This window comes from Kogia breviceps, chromosome 13 (assembly GCF_026419965.1).
Source record: "Kogia breviceps isolate mKogBre1 chromosome 13, mKogBre1 haplotype 1, whole genome shotgun sequence".
Taxonomy (NCBI): domain Eukaryota; kingdom Metazoa; phylum Chordata; class Mammalia; order Artiodactyla; family Physeteridae; genus Kogia; species Kogia breviceps.
Genome location: NC_081322.1, coordinates 73837081 through 73858847, shown reverse-complemented (window position 1 = coordinate 73858847; position 21767 = coordinate 73837081). Strand labels below are relative to the sequence as shown.

The 21767-nt window shown below is 37.1% G+C and overlaps 1 long non-coding RNA gene across 4 annotated transcripts in view; it reads left to right on the top strand.

The window, feature by feature from the left end:
- The window catches only part of LOC131767981 (uncharacterized), a 392450-nt gene that overhangs the window by 19310 nt on the left and 351373 nt on the right, over nt 1–21767 (top strand). For all 4 annotated transcript variants that reach the window (XR_010836076.1, XR_010836072.1, XR_010836075.1 and 1 more), the window contains exon 2: nt 2416–2519. This is a non-coding gene — a long non-coding RNA (uncharacterized lncRNA). The remainder of the gene's footprint in view (nt 1–2415; nt 2520–21767) is intronic.

Below are 21767 nucleotides of genomic sequence, written 5' to 3'. Positions count from 1 at the left end.
AAAAATTTTTTTTCTTAATAATTATTTTTTATTTTAATAATGTTATTTTATTTTATTTTATCTTCCTCCTTCCCTCCCTCCCTCCCTCTCTCCCTCCCTCCCTCCCTCTCTCTCTCTCTCTCTCTCTCTCTCTCTCTCTCTCTCTCTCTCTCTCTTCTCTTTCTTTCTTTCTTTCCTCTTTCCCTTTTATTCTCAGCCATGTGGGTGAAAGGCTCTTGGTGCTCCAGCTAGGCATCCGGGCTGTGCCTCTGAGGTGGGAGAGCCAAGTTCAGGACACTGGTCCACAAGAGACTTCCCAGCTCCACGTAATAACAAACGGTGAAAATCTCCCAGAGATCCCCATCTCAACGCCAAGACCCGGCTTCACTCAACAAGCAGCAAAACACAGTGCTGGACACCCTATGCCAAACAACTAGCAAGGCAGGAACACAGCCCCATCCATTAGCAGAGAGGCTGCCTATAATCATAATAAGGCCACAGACACCCCAAAACACACCACCACACGTGGACATGCCCACCAGAAAGACAAGATCCAGCCTCATCCACCAGAACACAGGCACCAGTCCCTTCCACCAGGAAGCCTACACAACTCACTGAACCAACTTTAGCCACTGGGGACAGACACCAAAAACAACGGGAACTACGAACCTGCAGGCTGTGAAAAGGAGACCCCCAACACAGTAAGATAAGCAAAATGAGAAGACAGAAAAATACACAGCAGATGAAGGAGCAAGGCAAAAACCTGCCAGACCTAACAAATGAAGAGGAAATAGGCAGTCTACTTGAAAAAGAATTCAAAATAATGAAAGTAAAGATGATCCAAAATCTTGGAAATAGAATAGAGAAAATACAAGAAACGTTTAACAAGGACCTAGAAGAACTAAAGAGCAAAGAGTGATGAACAATACAATATATGAAATTAAAAATTCTCTAGAAGGGGCTTCCCTGGTGGTGCAGTGGTTGAGAGTCTGCCTGCCGATGCAGGGGACATGGGTTTGTGCCCCGGTCTGGGAAGATCCCACATGCCACGGAGCGGCTAGGCCTGTGAGCCATGGCCACTGAGCCTGCGCATCCGGAGCCTGTGCTCCACAACGGGAGAGGCCACAACAGTGAGAGGCCCGTGAGCCACAAAAAACAAAACAAAACAAAACAAAAACCAAAATTCTCTAGAAGGGATCAATAGCAGAATAACTGAGGCAGAAGAACGGATAAGTGACCTGGAAGATAAAATAGTGGAAATAACTACTACAGAGCAGAATAAAGAAAAAAGAATGAAAAGAACTGAGGACAGTCTCAGAGACCTCTGGGACAACATTAAATGCACCAACATTCGAGTTATAGGGGTCCCAGAAGAAGAGAAAAAGAAAGGGACTGTGAAAATATTTGAAGAGATTATACTTTAAAACTTCCATAATATGGGAAAGGAAATAGTCAATCAAGTCCAGGAAGCACAGAGAGTCCCATACAGGCTAAATCCAAGGAGAAACATGCCAAGACACATATTAATCAAACTATCAAAATTTAAATACAAAGAGAAAATATTAAAAGCAACAAGAGAAAAGCAACAAATAACACACAAGGAAATCCCCATAAGGTTAACAGCTGACCTTTCAGCAGAAACTCTGCAAGCCAGAAGGGAGTGGCAGGACATATTTAAAGTGATGAAGGAGAAAAACCTACAACCAAGATAATTCTACCAAGCAAGGATCTCATTCAGATTTGATGGAGAAATTAAAACCTTTACAGATAAGCAAAAGCTAAGAGAATTCAGCACCACCAAACCAGCTCTACAACAAATGCTAAAGGAACTTCTCTAGGCAGGAAGCACAAGAGAAGGAAAAGACCTACAATAACAAACCCCCCAAAATTAAGAAAATGGCAATAGGAACATACATATTGATAATTACCTTAAATGTAAATGGATTAAATGCTCCAACCAGAAGACCTACACTGGCTGAATGGATACAAAAACAAGACCTGTATATATGCTGTCTACAAGAGACCCACTTCAGACCTAGGGACACATACAGACTGAAAGTATTTTTTCAGAGGTGAAAAGTAAGCATTAATTGTAATTAGAGTCTCAAGGCAAGAAAGGAACTGTGTAACTTTGGTTTCCTACCAGTGTGTCTTGAGTGTCTTCCATAGAATCTGAAGTGCTTAAGGACAGGAACTTTTCTTATTCATATCATTATCATTATCAACAATTTTTTAAAAAGTTGGCCCTCAGGTAGAATTTCATCATTTCACCAAACTTTAGAAGATCATAGCTAAGTCCTCAAACTATAAAACTTGTTTAAATCCTTTATAATGAAAATTTTTATTGAAAGAAATTCTTTAAAAAATATATGCAACTGCATCGCTAGTTTATATATTATTTTTACAATTTCTCTGTCTTTTTCTCTTTCTTTTCAGCTAATGTATCACTTAAACTCTGAAAAGGATTGAGTTCCCGAAGGAGAAATCAAATTCATAGTGTCTCAAGGAATCAAATGGCTTGAGTTTCAAGGACAAGTAACGTATGTATTTCACATTTAAAGGGAAACTTGCAATGACTTCACCTGCTTTCTGTAACTCTAACTAACTAGATATTACTTTAATATAAAAACAATTTTACTTAGTATGACCCTAAGACATCTTTAAAAGTAAGAGTTATATTTTTCTTTCTGATTAAAAAAAAAATTCTTCCTGATAAAACATCTGAAGACTCTAAAGGGGAAAGTAATAATCACCTACAACTGCACTGTTCAGAGATACTTTAAATATTTTATTTTTCAAGTATTTATTTATGTATTTTTCTGAAGTCATTTTTATGACTATAAATATATATGACTTTTATATAAATTATTATATCACATATATATCTTTATGCCCCATTTATCATATCATAAACATTTTATGTTCACAAATGTTCTTTGAAAATAAGATCTTATTGACTGCATAAGATCCCTAAGAAGTTTCATATTTGTAATGAAGTGAAAATATGATATTCACACCATCCTACTTTAAATGGAAGAAAGTGGGACTTCCATGGTGGTCCGGTTGTTAAGACTGCGCTCCCAGTGCAGGGGGCATAGGTTTGATCCCCTGATCGGGGAACTAAGATCCCACATGCCTCACAGTGTGGCCAAAGATTTAAAGAAAGAAAAGAAATTGAAGAAAGCATCGACAATTATTGGTAGATAGTCAGCTTCCACAGCTCACCCCTCCTTCTGTATATACCCAGGGGCTTAGTTATTGCTGGTGCAAAAGTTTCAGTGGCATTGCTAAGATGTTCCAAGTAAGACAGGAAAATAGATTTTGTGTTTCACTCCTGAAAAGAAAGAGAAGATAGAAAGATGGAATGAGGCCAGTAAAATGGCAGAATGTAACATGAAGTGTATTTCTATCTCGTCATTCATTCTTCCATCAGTCATCCTGATGATTAAGATCATCGGTAGATTTCTACTCAACTCAGAAATGTTCAGGGTGAGTTTCAATTTTATGAAAATTGATGATAATGCTTGATACTGAGGTTTCCAGATTAGGTTGACATGGGGTTAAATAAACAGCATGAGTAGATGCAGGGGCTAGGGGCAAAGAGTCATGAGAAGATAAACCCTTACGAATTAAAAGATATCCTAAGAAGGGTTTTAAGCCACTGCTGGCCACGTAGTAGGTGGGATCGTTGTCTTTGGTCCCAGGAATTTCTCTTTGGAATGGACATGTTTATCATTTATTTTTTTACCATTTAAAAATATTTACTTCAAGCCTTATTTCTTTTTTATTTTCAAAGTTGACATTATACTGTAGTTACAATTTTATTCTTTCTTTTTAACATTCTGCCATAATAATTTCTCATGTCATTGAAATACTCTATCCAAGATAAAACATCTTAAATATTCCATCTTATTAGTGCTTCATAATTTACTTCATATTTTCCTATTTTGCACGAGATTGTTTCCAGTTTTTTCCCACATAAGTTAAGTAACATAAGTTACTCTTATGCATTATTCAAAGTTCACACTATTCCTTTATTATATACTCCTAGAAGTAAATAATCATGTGAAAGTATCTAAACATTCTTTTTGTTTTGAGTTCTTACCATCACATTTATTTTATTTTTTTTTAAACATCTTTATTGGAATATAATTGCTTTACAGTGGTGTGTTAGTTTCTGCTTTATGACAAAGTGTATCAGTTATACATATACATATATCCCCATATTTCCTCCCTGTTGTATCTCTTTCCCACCCTCCCTGTCCCACCCCTCTAGGTGGTCACAAAGCACTGAGCTGATCTCCCTGTGCTATGTGGCTGCTTCCCACTAGCTATCTATTTTACATTTGGTAGTATATATAAGTCCATGTCACTCTCTCACTTCATCCCAGCTTAAAACACTTTTTAAAAAACTTTTATTTTATATTGGAGTACAGCCAATTAACAACGTTGTGATAGTTTCAGGTGCACAGCAAAGCAACTCAACTACACATATATATGTATCCATTCTCCCCCCAGACTCCCCTTCCATCCAGGCTGCCACATAACATTGAACAGAGTTCCTTGTGCTATACGGTAGGTCCTTGTTGGTTATCCTTTTTAAATATAGCAGTGTGTACATGTCTATCCCAAACTCCCTAACTATCCTTTCCCTCCACCCTTCTGCCCCCATAACCATAAATTCATTCTCTAAGTCTGTGATTCTGTTTCTGTTTTGTAAATACGTTCATTTGTATCATTTCTTTTTAGATTCTGTGTAGAAGTGATACCATACGATATTTCTCTTTCTCTGTCTGACTTCACTCAATATGACAATCTCTAGGTCCATCCATGTTCCTAAAAATGGCGTTATTTCATTCTTTTTTATGGCTGAGTAATATTCCATTGTGTATACAAACATTCTTAAAACTCTTCAAGTACGTTGGAATAGATATATTTATCTTTGATTTTCCTCCTCTATTTTCTCATTATCTCTCACACCCTCCTCATATTACTGTCTCTCAGATCCACCATCTTTGATCTTTTTATCTTAGTTGTTTTCTGTACTCTTTTCTTCTTGCACCAGCTTATTCAAAGCTTGGAAGAGTCTTCCTCTGGGTGGTTTCTGTCCATACCTGTCTGGACAAAGGCTTCTAACTTCTGCAGGTTCTGACTGTAACATGATAACCTTGTTTCCTTCATGGCCTCACGACATACAGCACATCCACTTAAGCAAATTAAAAACAGACAATGTGTCCAGACCTTGTATCTATATTTTCATTTTAATACAGATTTGTCATTTGTATCTACCACATCCCCTAAATTTATAATGATGTTCAAGTTGAATATTCTTCTTGGTTTATAATACTTTGTAGGGAGATGGGAAGAAAGTTAAAGAATTTGCAGCGTGATTGGATGAACCAGACCCACAATCAGTATAGGTTCTTAGCCTCAATTTTACATTTTGCCTAGAGAAAAGAAATTTAAGGGTTTATTTTTCAGTGCTTATGTTGAAGAGTTTGAGATTAATTAGAAAGTATATCATATAAAAACTATTAGAATATAAAATAACTCACTTTGAAAAATGGTTGCATGTTTAATTTATTCTTCCTTGGTGATTGTTCCGCCTGCAAATCATGTTGTAAGAAGCAGTTCTATACAGGGTGGTCTGGGGTAAGAGCCTATTATGCAGGGCTCAGGTTACTTCATATCCTTTTCAAAAAGCTTCAGTCTGTCTCATTAGAATGCTTTCTAACCACTGTGAACAGTGACTTTCTCTATGTAACCTTTTAAGGAGACTTATAGTTACTTGGAAATTTGCTGTAAGGGAATTGCTGGTGTGAATTACCTGTATAGAAAACACTTTTGGCTTCTAGAAAAGAAAGGAAAAGCATAGCAAAGAAGAAAACTTACCACAGTCCCCATTCAGATCTAGCTATTTTCTCTGGCTGTTTCTATTTTACCAGATCATGTAAAACAAATATTTACTGAGTGGTTACTATGATCAGACACTGTGCTGGAAGCTGGAGATAAGTAAGACAAGTAGCTTCCTTATGATAAAATCACAGGATTCGTATTTATATTTGCCTGGTGTCTGAGTGCGACCAGCTCAGCATTTAATTTTTTAAAACTGCCTTTTCATTGCTCTACATGCCAGCTACCAGTAATCAAGTGACTCGTAACAAGATGTGACTTGATGGAGTATTTATACATTTTCTTGGCCAGCCTGCAAAAGAAAAGAAATCTTCTTTTGGAAAACTCATCCACTCTATACTACCTGAATGAACTGATCTTCGATATTTAGACCAAAAAAAAAAAGTTTTTAACCCTTTTTAATTTTGTGAAAATATGGTACAATAAGTAGTACCGAGAATATAAACATCACAGTAAAAAAAATAGCAATGTAGTATAAAGGGTGTTATATGGTGGTTTTCTGCTAATAAATGTAAGGGTTACTGTGTAAGATAAAAGGAAATAATGATTAGAGGTAAGGCTTAGAGTGGTTATGCTATGCTGCAGGAACAAAGTCCTAGACACTTGGGTAAGAATCTTATTTTCTTGTGAGTGGCTTCAGTGCTGTGAAAGCCTGCAGTATGAACTAAGCTCTGTGCACAGAAAAAAATGGAGTCCACTTCCTCATATCAACTTTGAGCCCAAATTATGCAATTAGACTCCCCACTGTTGATGTTAGTCTGTTAGTCATAGTCAGTTGGTCTTTTGGTCATGCCATGCCTTATTTCTAAATAGTTCTAAGGAATAATTGATCAAATTATCCAGAGAGAAGAATTTGAACTTCAATTTTTGATTTGGACCTTTATGCCAAATAACCAAAAATACAGTCTAGCGCCTATTGGATTAAATTTACTTATAGATGTAATCTAAATATCACATAGTAGAAGAGGACTTCTACCTCTTTAGACTTCTCAGACAAGCACTTAAGATTCAGAAAGTCTTTCCTACTCCAAAGGTCTTTGAAAGTATGCAGAGAAAATAGGTAATTCTAGCAAAAAGCCGTCTCGTGTTCTTTTTCACACAGGCTTTGTGTTTATCTTCTTATTTTAGTAACTTCTTTAAATATGACACCCTATTTTTATACTGCATATTATATTTTGTCAACCTACTTTTTTTTTTTTTTAACATCTTTATTGGAGTGTAATTGCTTTACAGTGGTTGTCAACTTACTTTTACAAATCATCTAATATGCTCCTCAGAACAACCTCATGAGGGAGACAGGTCAATATTTTCCAAAATTTGCACAGCAAGTAGTTTACTAATAGAGTGAGGATTGGAGCTCATGTACCTTGGCTTTAAGTTGGAGGTTCCTGAAATAATGTTATACAGCCTGGTCCTTTAGTCTGTTTTAATTCCATACATTTGTCCTAGAAAAACAAGGTAAATAAAGGAAGAACTGTTTAGCTTTATGGAATGTACCACTAAAACACAATAGTACATAAGATTTTCTTTCCCAAAATAACTAACCAAACTCTATAAGTTCCTTAAAATAGGACAAAATATCAGAATCAATGTGTAAAAATAGCTGAAGAAAGATTCTAATGGACCATAGAGAAACCCTGGTTCAAAAAACTACACAAAAGTTTCTCTCAGGAGTGTCTGAGGTCCCATCTTTTACATGCACCTGATATCTCTTCTGTTACACTGTAATTAACCTGGGACAATTCTTGTCCTTTTTTTCTGTACCTCACAGTTCTTTGCATATGGTAGGTGCCCAAGATGATGGTAATACAACCATCAAAATCAGACATTAACAATGATACATCACCTCCCTGTAATCTTCAGACCCCATTCAAAGTTTTGCCAAGTGTCCTAATAATGTCCTTTATAGTAAAAATGAAGGATATAGAAGGACACTCATGATCTGACATCTGTCAATCTCATTTAACTACCTTTTTCTCAGTTTCTATTCTGTGTGAAAACTAAACACTCTCCACACAATAAACTGCAGCTTCTAACCAGGTGTTAGCCTTAATAAAGAGGGTGTCTACCGTATGTTTAACCAGGCACACCCTTAAAAATCAGCCCTGTTTATGTTTGCAATGAACAAACAGGATTGAGTCACCACGCATTAAAACGAATTTCGGTGATATAGGTCAAACGATCTTCAGGATGTTGTTTTCTCAGGAAGCTTTAATTTTGAGGCTCTGAGTCTACTCATTACAGTATCACAGTGCTGACTAGAAAAAAAATTCTTCAGTGTCAAGAATAGATGCTCCAGTAGGCTGCCAGGCATCTGTGTACTGTTTCTGCAGGGCAGCCACTGCCTGGCTAAGGAAAGAGAGGAGTGATGGCAGGAAGGCCCCGGGGTCTGTCCTTCACCTTGCCCTTCCCTCTGCTCTATCATGCGTGGCCTTGTCACTAGAGAATACTGAATGGTATCAAGATGCCTGCCTGTGTAGAAAATGAGAGGCTGTATATAGGCTGCCCCAGAGTGAAGGAAGTTGATTAAGGCGTAAGAGAGTGCTACTCCAGGGTCAGAGGGGCCATGCGTGGCAGCAAAGTGAAATTTGGATGGAATACGGGCAGGGTGACAGTTATGTAAATCTGTCTGCCTCCGAGGATTGGAGATGACAGAAGAGAGGACAACTTAACTTTCCATTTTAATTCTCAGCTACTAACACTCGCCTCTGGTCAGACAAATGTAAAGCTCACATTCAAAATTATTCCACCAAATTTCGTTTTCAGCTGTCATGCTGAGAGGGAAGAGACTTTGATGGAAACCAATTTGGATTATGTGCACGACAGCTTTCGCATGTTTTTTGACCACCAGTATTATGTCAGGAACTGTTGTCGATGACGGGCATCCAGGGATGAAAAACAGTGATTGTGCTTAAGAGTTTGCAGAATCTGTCATATGCCACAGAGATAGACAGGATAGCTACAGAGGAGTGTGCAAGTGTCAGGAGAGGCCTGGAGATGGGCTTTATAAAGAGTTGGATTTTTCATTTTTGTATTTCAGAATAATTTTTCTTTTTGTGCTATTAGCTTTATTAATTTGTCAAACCGAAAGAGTCCATTGACACTTATTTTTCCTCTTAGAACCTAGTGTTTTCAGAATTTGGATTGGGGCATACTACATAAATTCTTGAAAGGATAGCACTTTCTCTCCAATATACGCCCAGTCTTACCTGTGTAGTGAAAAGGATCACTGAGCAGTCATTCCCCAGAGAGTAGTGAAGAGATACCTGGGTGAACTGGGAATGAGACCAGTGACAGGCTTTGTACCCCTCTGGCAAACTACAATTAAGCCTCTTCCCGCAGGCCACTGGATGTGTGGCACAGGTGTGCTGCCGGGTGTGGGAGGGATGGCTAGTAATAGAAGAATTGGAATCTCAGGCAAGGGAAAGTGGGGAACTGGTGGAGAGGGAGTGGTTTCCTAGAGGAAAATCAGGGGTCATTGTACTGTTAGCAGAAGAAGAAGGAATGGAGAGTGAGCTCTAGGGTTAGACTCGCTTTGGGTTCAAATCCTGCCCTTTCATTGCTAACTGCCCCCCTGGGGTGAATTACCTCATCTCTTTGAACCTAATTTTCCTTATGGGCAAGATACGGTAGTTAGAACATTAAATATGTAAGACCTTTAGTTTAGTGTCTGTTAGATGAGGAGGAGGAAGATGAGATGATGAAGAGGATGAGGAGGATAATGACAATGTGGTCCTAAGCATTATGTGAGGGATTCGTAAGGCAGATGAGGTAGACATGGTCCCTGATCCCCCCAAGTGTACAGATGAGGAGAGAGGTCATTACGAGGCAATAAAAGACATGCCTTTGGAAGGGAAGCAAAGAGTGTTGTGAGAGCTCGAGGGAGGTGTCTCAAACCCACGCTTGGGAGATCAGGGAAGAATCCTTTGAGGAAGAAATATCTAAACAGAACCTTTAATTTGAGATAAATAAGGTCCATGCAAGTAAAGGAGAAGGGGCTAGGGTGGAAGAGAACAGAAGAGTATATGAAAGGCACAGAGGAGCCAGGAGCACAGTGAACTCAAGACATTCTGAACTAGAGACATTCCGGAAAGCTAAAGCTGTTGTAGGCAAGTGTAAGATGCAGAGCGACCAGGAATGAGTCTGCAGTATGTGGGACCGAGGACTGCTGTTCAAGGTACTAGAAGGCCTGGGGAGCCTCTGTGAAGTTTTAAGCAAATGAGAAATGACAAAATTTGCATTTCTGAAATCTTCCCCTGATGGCAGTGAACTGCTTGCTAAAAGGGGAGAGAGTGGGAGTAGAAGGCTAGTTGGAGTGTTGCAGTAAAATCCAAGGGAGAGATGATGGTGGCTTAAACTAAGAAATGATGTTCCCTATGGAAAAAGCATACAAATATGAGAACTATTTAGAAGGTAGAATGAATAACATTTCTGGATGGATTGTACGTGTGGAGAAAAGGAGAGAGTTTGGAGTGAGACACAAGATTCTGGTTTTGACAATGGAGTGCATAGCTTTATCCATTAAAATGCGTTTGGCTGCATATAGTAGGAAACTTGGGTCAGTGATTTAAATCTGTGGTTCTCAAAGTACTTTCCTTGGACAAGCAGTACTAGCATCACCTGGGAACTTGTTAGAGATGCAAATTCTTGAGTCCCACTATAGACCTACTTAATCAAAATCTCTGGAGGTGGAATTTTTTAAAATTAATTTTTATTGGAATTTAATTGTTTTACAATGTTGTGTTAGTTTCTGCTGTACAGCAAAATGAATCAACTATGCATACGCATATATCCCCTCTTTTTTGGATTTCCTTCCCATTTAGGTCACCACAGAGCACTGAGTAGAGTTCTCTGTGCTATACAGTAGGTTCTCATTGGTTATCTGTTGTATACATAGTAGTGTATATATGTCAGCCCCAGTCTCCCAATTCATCCCACCACCCCCTTCCCCCCTTAGTATCCATATGTTTGTTCTCTACATCTGTGTCTCTATTTCCACTTTGCAAATACGTTCATCTGGACCGTTTTTCTAGATTCCACATGTAAGCGGTATTATACAATATTTGTTTTTCTCTTTCTGACTTACTTCACTCTGTATGACAGTCTCTAGGTCCATGCACGTCTCTGCAAATGGCACAATTTCGTTCCTTTTTATGACTGAGTAATATTCCATTGTGTATATGTACCACATATTCTTTATCTATTTTTGGAGGTGGAATTGAGCAATATCTATTTTAGAAGTCTTTGCAGGCTAAGTCTGAGAACCACTGATTTGAACCATCATTCAAGAGAAGAGCAGCCTGAGGAATGGGACTCTAGTTCTGCTTCTTTACCATTCTTTTGATTCTATCTTCTGTTGTATCATGTGTTTGTTCTCAGGCAAATTCTTGCTGGAAACACAAGATGACTGAGACAGTTTCAGGTACCAATCCAAGGCCAACAACATTCAAGGGCAGCACACGGGGAAGTTTCTTCCTGTGTGTTTTATTAAGAGTGAGAAACCTTTCCCAGAAACACCTCAGGAGACATCAGCTCATGTCTCACTGGCCAGCATTTTATCACATGCTCATGCAAACCCACTTACTGGCCAGGGAAGTCATTCTACCATTATTGATTTAAAGTATTTTCCACGAACTAGGACACCCCAGGGCTAGAGCTCAGGGGTCTCATGGAGGAGGGCGAAAATCTGAACAAATTACAGTTTTATTAGGAAGGAGGAAAATGGCAAAAGGATGGATTTTGGGGAGGAATCCAACTGCATCTGTTATTCAGTGGCAGCATTCACTAGGATACAGAATCTGAGAGGAGCAGCAGAAATTATGAGACTAAAAATGAGTTCAGTTTTGGATGGATTACATTTTGGATCCTGTCAGACATACAAATGGAGATATTCAGAAGGCAGTTGGATATGGAGATGTAAAGCCCTGGAGAAAATTCCTGCCTAAAGATTATTCGGGAATCTTCAGTTAAAGCTAGAAATTATTGCCAAGGGAAAGATGAAATCACACATGAATGGTATATACAGTGAAAAGAGGAGAACCTCTAGGAGATCTCCGAGGAAAACAAGCTTTTGAGCATATGAAGTGGGTCCGAGGAGGAGGCTGAGAAAAGAGGGTTTGGTATTACGGGAGCCAAAGAAAGTGTTTAATAAGGTGAGAGTGGTCCATTTCAAGTGCTACAGCAATTTCCAGTAAGATAAAGTCTGTAAAGTGTGAATTGTTGCAGTGGCATAGTTGAGGTAGAATCCATATTTCAGTGACTAGATAATGAGGAATGGGGACAGTAAAATAAGCAACCCTCTACAGACATAAGACTGGACAATGAGTTTTTGAAAATGAGGAATAAAATAGGAGGACGTCTCAAAATTATATTTAGACAGGACAGAACCACTGTAAAGTTGAAATGTTTCTTTCAATTAATTAGCCAAGATTTTTGGGTTTCAAAACTGTTTAAATGAATTGCTCTCGTAGAGGGAAGCATTGAGGCACTTGTTGCCCAGGAAAGAATGGGATGGAATGGAATAAGGAGACCCCATGAATAAAAGAAGAGAGGAGAGGAGAGGAGAGTGTGATAGAGAAATTTAAGAACTCCTGGAGCATATTATCTACATAAAAAGACAATGTTAAAACACATAAAACTAATAGTGGATGATAAATTATTCACATTGTAGAAGTGACTGTAATTGCAATGGGAAGTCAGGTAAGTGAGATTAGGGATTAATCCACTATCCTGAGAGACAGGCAAACTCTTAGAAGGATGTTAGCTTTTTAAAGCCATGTGGTGTAATTTAAAGGACAATGGCAGTCCTCTTAGTTAACCCCAGGGGTTTGTGATGACTTTGTAGGTAGGGTTTGGCTCTGTGTACACTTCTAAATTGCCCCTTATAATGATGCACAATCATTAACTAAGTGTTTTTGTTGTCTGTTGTCTGTGCCCCAAAAGGTATCAGATTAAAGTGGCCTTTTAAATACTGAATGATCCAACTGAAAGAGCACTTAGTCCATTTCATTTTTTTAAAAAAACATCTTTATTGGAGTATAATTGCTTTACAATGGTGTGTTAGTTTCTGCTTTATAACAAAGTGAATCGGCTCTACATATACATATATCCCTATATCTCCTCCCTCTTGCGTCTCCCTCCCACCCTCCCTATCCCACCCCTCTAGGTGGTCACAAAGCACTGCATGTCATTTTAAGGCACACTTTATCATTTAACTTAGAATTCTGTGTCTCCCAGAATAGTTCTGTTTATCTCATCTACCTCTTTGACTGCTGCGGTGAGGACAAATATGAAATACACGATTTTTAAAAACCTCATTTCAGTCAGGGGAGATTGAATTTAAAAATAAACCTCTAGGTGAAAGAAAATGCAAAATTACCAATACGATCAACAGCAAATCAACTTTGTTTTCATGTAGAGCATTTTCTGAGTTTGCTTTTGACTTAGTACAGTATACAGTCAAATTTAGATGCTTCGGTGTTTTTCCATTATGAACTCATTCTTCGTGTAGTAGAGATTTGGTTTTCCGTAGTGTCAGCAAATGAAAGTATGGTCACAAAAATATGTTTCTTCTTAATTTTTTCTTCTATCATCAATCATCCTTGATGAGAGTTTAAGTACAAAGTGAGTTTAATATTCTTATGCAGGCTGTTTCTAATAAAGAGCCTTTGCTTTCATTTTGATGAGTTAACTCTACAAGTAGAATTTACTCTTAATTTCTTAGCTGCATCTTATAATTTGTAGTCCTAATTAAAAAAATTCTGACTTATTCTTTTAGATCCTGGAGCTGCCATTGAATAGTGTTTCTCTTATAGAATTTTGCTTATACTTAATTGTTCTTCATATTTGCAGAAGATATTCCTGTGTCACTACCTGCAGCCATGTTTCATGGTTGAAATACCTGATTTGCACTAGCATATTTTTATTTATTTTAGTTAATTAATTATAGTATATTTTTCCCTCTGTTAGTATGCAAGATTGAGTTGTCATAAGATTACTACTGGTCAATACTGGTGAACTGACTATATCATATTAGTTCAATTTTGATAGGTTAATTTATTATTAATGGTGATGTGTAGTGAAACTGGCATCCAAAAATGTATCCTTCCGTAAAAGCTACAACAGCAACATCAACAGACTGGCAAAATAGGATCATTTTTTTTTTTCCAGAACTCTGGAAATTAACCAAAGGAAGCAAGCCAGGAAGTATTTATTCAAGAAAAACTACCAAATATTGGTAAGGATAGCAACTCCAAATTCCCATTCCCCAACTCAGCAGTGGCCTTGAAAAAGAAGAGCCTGCATTCCCAATACTTGAGGAAGCAGAACAGAGCTGGGGCTCTTTCAAAGCTGCATTCGCAAAGAATTGATATTATTTGATCTGTTAGATGGTTTTCCAACTGGAAAACTTGTCTTTATTTGATCTGATTCAAGGTTGCCCAGTACTAAAACCCTCTCCCCAAGGGGCATTTATGAAAAACATTTACAGGCAAATGTTTCAAAACCATAATGCCTAAAGTGTTGGTTAACATTTGGCACAGACAACAGATTAACCAAAACAGCTTGAAAAGAAAAGGCCGAGCAATGAGGTGTCCATAGGGGCTTTGGAAAGTTTGGACGTGTTTCTGGGAATCTAAAAGTTCATGCACATGTGTAGTGCTGTGTGCATTCTCAGAAAGAACCTTAGCTCTCACTTCTGGCTGACCTTGAAGCAGCCAAGCAGGAAGTGGAAGCTAAGACAGAGTTGTAAGCTGAGTGTTGGAGATTACTTTAACATGCGTACAAAGCTCCTCAATAAAAAATGGGAGATTTATTGGTTTCAGGAATTAAAAAAAAATTACTTATCATTAGCCGATTCGTAAGCTAACTGAAGAAGATTTCAGTGGCCACACATGACAAAGAACAGAGACTTTACAGAATTAGCTCAAGAATATTACTAAGCAAACTGGTGAATTCTACTAAACATTTAAAAAATTATTTATACCAATTATTCACATAGCTCCCACCCTCCAAAAAAAAAAAAAGAAGAGGAGAGAATGCTTCCCAGCTCATTCTATGAGGCCAGTATTACACTGATATCAAAACCAGATAAAGCATCACAGACAAGGAAACTACAGACCAATATCCTTTATGAATAAATATACCATTATCTTCAACAAAATACCTGCAAATTAATCCAAAACATATAAAAAGTGAACACCATGGCCATGTGAGATTTATCCCAAGAATGCAAGGTTGTTTCAACATATGAAAATCAATGTAATATGCCATATTAAGAGAATAAAGAAAAAATTATTATCTCAATAGACAAAAATTCAAGACAAACATTTGACAAAACAAACATCTGACACAATCCTACACTATTTCAGCATCAAACGTTCAACAAACTAGGAATTGAAGGGAACTTCCTCAACCTAATTAAGGGCATCTACAAAACCCTACAGCTACTAATATCAGTTAAGGTGAAAGACAGAATGCTTTCCCTCTAAGATAAAGAACAAGACAAGGATGTACACTCTCACCCCTTCTACTTTTTTTTTTTTTTTTTTTTGTGGTACGTGGGCCTCTCACTGCTGTGGCCTCTCCCATTGCAGAGCACAGACTCCGGACGCGCAGGCTCAGCGGCCATGGCTCACGGGCCCAGCCGCTCCGCGGCATGTGGGATCTTCCCAGACCGGGGCACAAACCCATGTCCCCTGCATCGTCAGGTGGACTCTCAACCACTGCACCACCAGGGAAGCCCTCTCACCCTTTCTATTCAGCATTATACTGGAGGTATGAGCCAGGGCAGCTAAGCAGGAAAGAGAAACAAAAGGCATCCTGATTGGAAAGAAAGAAGTAAAAGTATCTCTGTTTGCAGATGACAATATCATATATATATATGATAATATGTATCACATAAAACACTACATGTACACACAAACACACAGTATTAGAGCAAAAAAAGAGTTTAGTGAAATTGCACAATACAAGATGACTGTACAAAATTTATTTGTATTTTTGTACACTAGCAATAAAAAAATCCCAAAATGAAATTAAGAAAACAATTCTATTTACTACTCCATCAGGAAAAATAAAATACTTATGAATAAATTTATCCAAAGAAGCACAGGACTTGTACACTGAAAACCACAAAACATTGTTGAAAGAAATTAAAGAAGACCTAATAAATAAAAAGACATACCGTGCTCATAGTGGGAAGACTTACTGTTTTTAAGGTCGCAGTACTCCCCAGAGTGATCTACAGACTTAATGCAATCCCTATCAAAATTCCAACTCCCCTTTCTGCAGTAAGGCACAGGCTAATCCTAAAATTCACAAGGAAATGTGAGGGACCCAGAAAAGCCAAAACAATCTTGAAAAAGTAAAACAGTGTTGGAAGACTCACACTTCCTGATTTCAAAAGTTACTACAAAGCTACAGTAATCAAGGCAGCGTGGTATTTGCATAAGGATAGACACATAGATCACATAACATTTTAACATGAGAGTCTAGAGGTAAATCCACACATCTGTGGTCAATTGACTTTTGACAACCGTGCCAAGACAATTCAATGGGGGAAAGTATAGTGTTTTCAGCATATGATGCTGGGACATCTGCATATTCATATACAAAAGAATAAGGTTGGACCCTGCCTCACACCCTATCTATCAATACAAATATTAACTCAAAATGGATAAAACCTATAAGTAAGAGCTGAAGTGATAGAACTCTTAGAAGAAAACATAGGAGTAAATATTCATGATCTTAATTTAAGCAATAGTTTAAAAAATACTACACAAAAAGCATGAGCAACACAAGAAAAATAGACAAATTGGACTTTATCAACATTAAAAATTTTTGTGCTTCAAAGAACATCAAGAAAATGAAAAATAGACCCACAGTATAGAATAAAACATTCACAATGTTCTTAAGATCCTACATCTAAGAACATTGTATCTAGTATATATAAGGAATTCTTGCAACTCAAAAATAAGAAGAAAAATACCCTACCTAAAATATGGGCAAATGATTTGAAAAGATATTTCTCTAATGAAGATTCATAGTTGGAAATTTAGCATGTAAATGATGTTCAAAATCATTAGTTATCAGGAGAATGGAAATGATTTTGGTTTTTCAAAACCCAAATCATTTCACATCAACTAGGATGGTTATAATAAAAAAATGAAAAGGAAAATAACAAATGTTAAGGACGGGGAGAAATAGGAACCCTTATACATTCCTGACTGGAATGAAAATAGTGCAGCCACTGTGGAAAACAGTTTGGAAGTTCTTCAAAATATTGAACATACTGTTAACATATGACCCAGCATTTTCACTCCTAGGTGTATATCTAAGAGAATTGAAAACATATGTTCATGCAAAAAGTTGTACACAAATGTTTATAGCAGTATTTTTCATAGTAGTAAGAAACTGAAACAACCTGAATGCCCATAAACTGATGAATAGATAAGCAAAATATGGTATATCCATCCGGTAGAATATTATTTGGCAATAAAAAGAAATGAAGTACTGATAAATGCTACAGCATGGATGAACTTTAACACAAGGCTAAGTGAAAGAAGCCAGTATAAAAGGCCACATATGGTATGATTCCATTTATGTAAAATGTCCAAAATATGCAAATCTATAGAGACAGAAAGTAGATTAGTGGTTGCCAGGGACTAGCGGGGAAAGAAGAGGTCAGTGACTACTAACACGTACAGGGTTTCTTTTTGGGGGGATGAAATATTCTGGTATTTGTGCACAACTCTAAGTATTTTAGAATCTACTGAATTATATACCTTAGTGAATTTTATAGAATGTGAATTATATTACAAAAACTTTTACTATTTGATATTGAAGGTGCTTGAAGTTAATGTTTATGTCATTATTTTAGAACTGAAGTGGTATCTCCAGTATTTTTTTGTACTCACATAAAATTTAATTTGCTTCTTGCCATTTTTTTGTAAGTTGACCTTGGGATTCATTTTACATTTGTGTCTACTCAACTATGATTTTTTGAAGTTTGATCTGTTATTTTAAAAATTTGTATAAATCCTTTGATGCTAATAACAAAAAGCCAAAACAGTTTTACATATTTCACATGCTCTGTATCCAAGCAATAGGTACAGAGTAGAATTTTCTGTCTTAGACTGAAATTTATTAAGCACAGGTTAGAATATGGTCTTGGTTTTAACTGTGACATCAGCTTTTAAAATTGTGTTCAGTTAGCAAATCAGTTTGCTTTCGTTATATAAAAAAATGTTTCAAAACCTAATGGTTTAAACCTCAAACAGTTATTGTTTCTCACATTTCTGTGGGCCTGTGTGGTCTGGCTAGTGGGAATGGAATTCATTCATGCATGTGGGACCTCAGCTGAGACAGGCGGACTTGCAGTCTCTCTCTGCAATGTGGTCCCTCAGCCTGCGGCTGGCTCACCTGAACTTGTTTACATGATGGAGGAAGAGTCCAACAGCAAAAGAGGGGAAGCTCGCTGATGAACACTGATGGCTAGCTTTATGTGTCAACTTGATGGGGCCAAGGGTGCCCAGATAAATATTTGGTTAAACATTATTCTGGTTATGTCTGTGAGGGTGTTTGAGATGAGACTGACCTTTGAATTGTTAGTCTGAATAAAGAAGATTACCCTCCCCAATGTGGATGGGCCTCATCCAATTCCTTGGAGGCCTGACTAGAAAAAAAGGTGGGGTGAGTTGACTGGTTTCAAGCTAGGACATCAGTCTTCTGTACTTGGACTGGAACTTGCACCACCAGCACTTCTGGGTATCTAGTTTTCATGTGGCGGATCATGAAATTTCTCAGCCTCCATAATTACCTGAGCCAATTCCTGAGAATAAATAAATCTTTCTTTCCCTCTCTGTCTCTTTCTCTCTACATATATTTATAGAGAGAGAGAGTGAGAGAGAAATGTGATGCAAGCAGAGGAGTGAAAGATGCTTGTATTAGTGTTCACCAAAGAAACAGAACCAATAGGTTTTATACATACAAATAATATATTATATTATTGTATTATAAATGTTATCATTATAGTATATTTAATATATTAAATTATAAATATAAACCTATATGCATTAATATAATATTAATGTATTTTAGCATAATATAATATTAATATTTTATATAATATAAAAGTCTGTTGTTCTTCTTTTTCTTCCAAAATTTGTATTTATTATATTATCAACAAAAATCAAATAATGTTACCTTCAATATTGAACATTTTAACCGAATTTACAATTACATTTACATCAGTGTCAGATGTTTACTGATGACCTTCCACAGTTTTGCTTTGATTCTCTAATTTGAGGTAAAGTTCAACTAGATCTTTACCAAAGTAAAGATCTGATATACACGTACACATATTATATATTAGACTGATTTCTTCTATTGTCGCAAGTTTCGTAGCTTTCATTTTCACTCTTTTTCTTTATTTGTTTCTCTTTATTAATTTCTATGCTTTTTTAATATACTGGAGTTTATTGATATTCTTTAATGAACTTTTTAAAGTTATTTATTATTTTAAAAATTCTATTGCAGTTTCCAGAAAACTGGCCAATTTATATATTAAAGTAATTGTAATTTTTTTAACATCTTTATTGGAGTATAATTGCTTTACAATGGTGTGTTAGTTTCTGCCTTATAACAAAGTGAATCAGCTATACATATACATATATCCCCATATCTCTTCCCTCTTGCGTCTCCCTCCCACCCTCCCTATCCCACCCCTCTAGATGGTCACAAAGCACCGAGCTGTTCTCCCTGTGCTATGTGGCTGCTTCCCACTAGCAATCTATTTTACATTTGACAGTGTATATATATGTCCATGCCACTCTCTCACTGTGTCACAGCTTACTGTTCCCCCTCCCCAAGTCCATTCTCTAGTAGGTCTGTGTCTTTATTCCCATCTTGCCCCTAGGTTCTTCATGACTGTTTTTTTTTTTTTTTTTTATAGATTCCAGATATATGTGTTAGCATATAGTACTTGTTTTTCTCTTTCTGACTTACTTCACTCTGTATGACAGACTCTAGGTCCATCCACCTCACTACAAATAACTCAATTTCATTTCTTTTTATGGCTGAGTAATATTCTATTATATATATGTGTCACATCTTCTTTATCCATTCATATGTTGATGGCTGCTTAGGTTGCTTCCATGTCCTGGCTATTGTAAATAGAGCTGCAATGAACATATTGGTACATGACTCTTTTTGAATTATGGTTTTCTCAGGGTATATGCCCAGTAGTGGGATTGCTGGGTCATATGGTAGTTCTATTTTTAGTTTTTTAAGGCACCTCCATACTGTTCTCCATAGTGGCTGTATCAGTTTACATTCCCACCAACAGTGCAAGAGTGTTCCCTTTTCTCCACACCTTCTCCAACATTTATTGTTTGTAGATCTTTTGATGATGACCATTCTGACTGGTGTGAGATATCTCACTGTAGTTTTGATTTGCATTTCTCTAATGATTAATGATGTTGAGCATTCTTTCATGTGTTTGTTGGCAATCTGTATATCTTCCTTCGAGAAAAGTCTATTTAGACCTTCTGCCCATTTTTGGATTGGGTTGTTTGTTTTTTTGATATTGAGCTGCATGAGCCGCTTATAAATTTTGGAGATTAATCCTTTGTCAGTTGCTTCGTTTGCACATATTTTCTATGGTTGGGAGGAATTTTCAAGTTAGAGTTTCAATCTGGACACAAGGTTGGTTCCCTTTTCCAGTCACCAGAGGAAGTCTTTTTCTTTCCAGTGAACAAGGTAGGAGCACTGAGCTGATCACCAACTTACCACATCACTTTATACTTTACCAAGAAGGAAGAAAGGGGATACTCACACTGAGTAAAATATCCGCCAAATGTAGGTTCAGGTTAGCTCTGAGTGGTATGTACACGGCGTGTGGTGGGGAAGGTCCACTGGGCTTGGGAATAGATGAGCTGGATTTGAGCACTTGAGAAGTGGTGAAATTTCTCAGTCTCTCTCTTTTCATCTGCATTTCTACCTGCCCCATCTAAGTCAAGGGCCATTGTCTCTAGGTGTTTTAGGACTTTGTGAAGAATCATAAAATTCTGAGTTATGCTTATCTTATATCAGATTCTACATGTGCAAGACGTGAGAACACTGATAGGGAGATTATGAGGTATAATCTAGAGTGTACAGAGGAAAGAGAAATGGGATGAATAACCATATGCGAACAGCTCCTTCAAAAACTGTATGATGGCCGAGCTCAACTTCCTGTCTCTACTGTTTCTTTTCATCTCTCTGTTCATAGTCACTTTCAAGCCCCTCCAAAGCATAGGCATCACAAAAAGCTTCAATTCAGAGAGGTACATTTCTCTGTTACAGTAAGGAGGGAAGGAACAACTTCCTGGGAGTATATTGAAAACTATTAAGTTACTGTTTTTTTTGCACTTTCACATTTTTAAAAGAAAATAGTACCACATAAAATCTACTGTGGATGGTGAAGTTTGTTAGATGAGGAATTACTTGAGAAAAAAACTAAATATGTAAAGTCTGACTTCAGAAGGCCAAGAACTAAACACAGGAGATATAAGTGATGTGAAACCTAATTTACATTGAGAAAAATCATCATGTGTGGATTTGTGTTACTAGTAAATTAATGTAATTTGTGACTGACCTCTTACTTTTTAAATAGTTTTTCACTGGATTAAAAGGGCAAATTGTCCTTTGAGCTATAAATCAAGGAGTGCTGAAAAATGGAGTAGAGTGTTAGGAACTGCAGGTTGAGTATAAAAGCCACTGACATCTGTAAGAATTCCTTGTAGGCAAATTAAAGTGGGTGGTAAAGGTTCTGAACATAACAGATCAACTTTGAGGAGGGTCTCACTTTGAGAAGAGATTCAACATGAATTGAATCA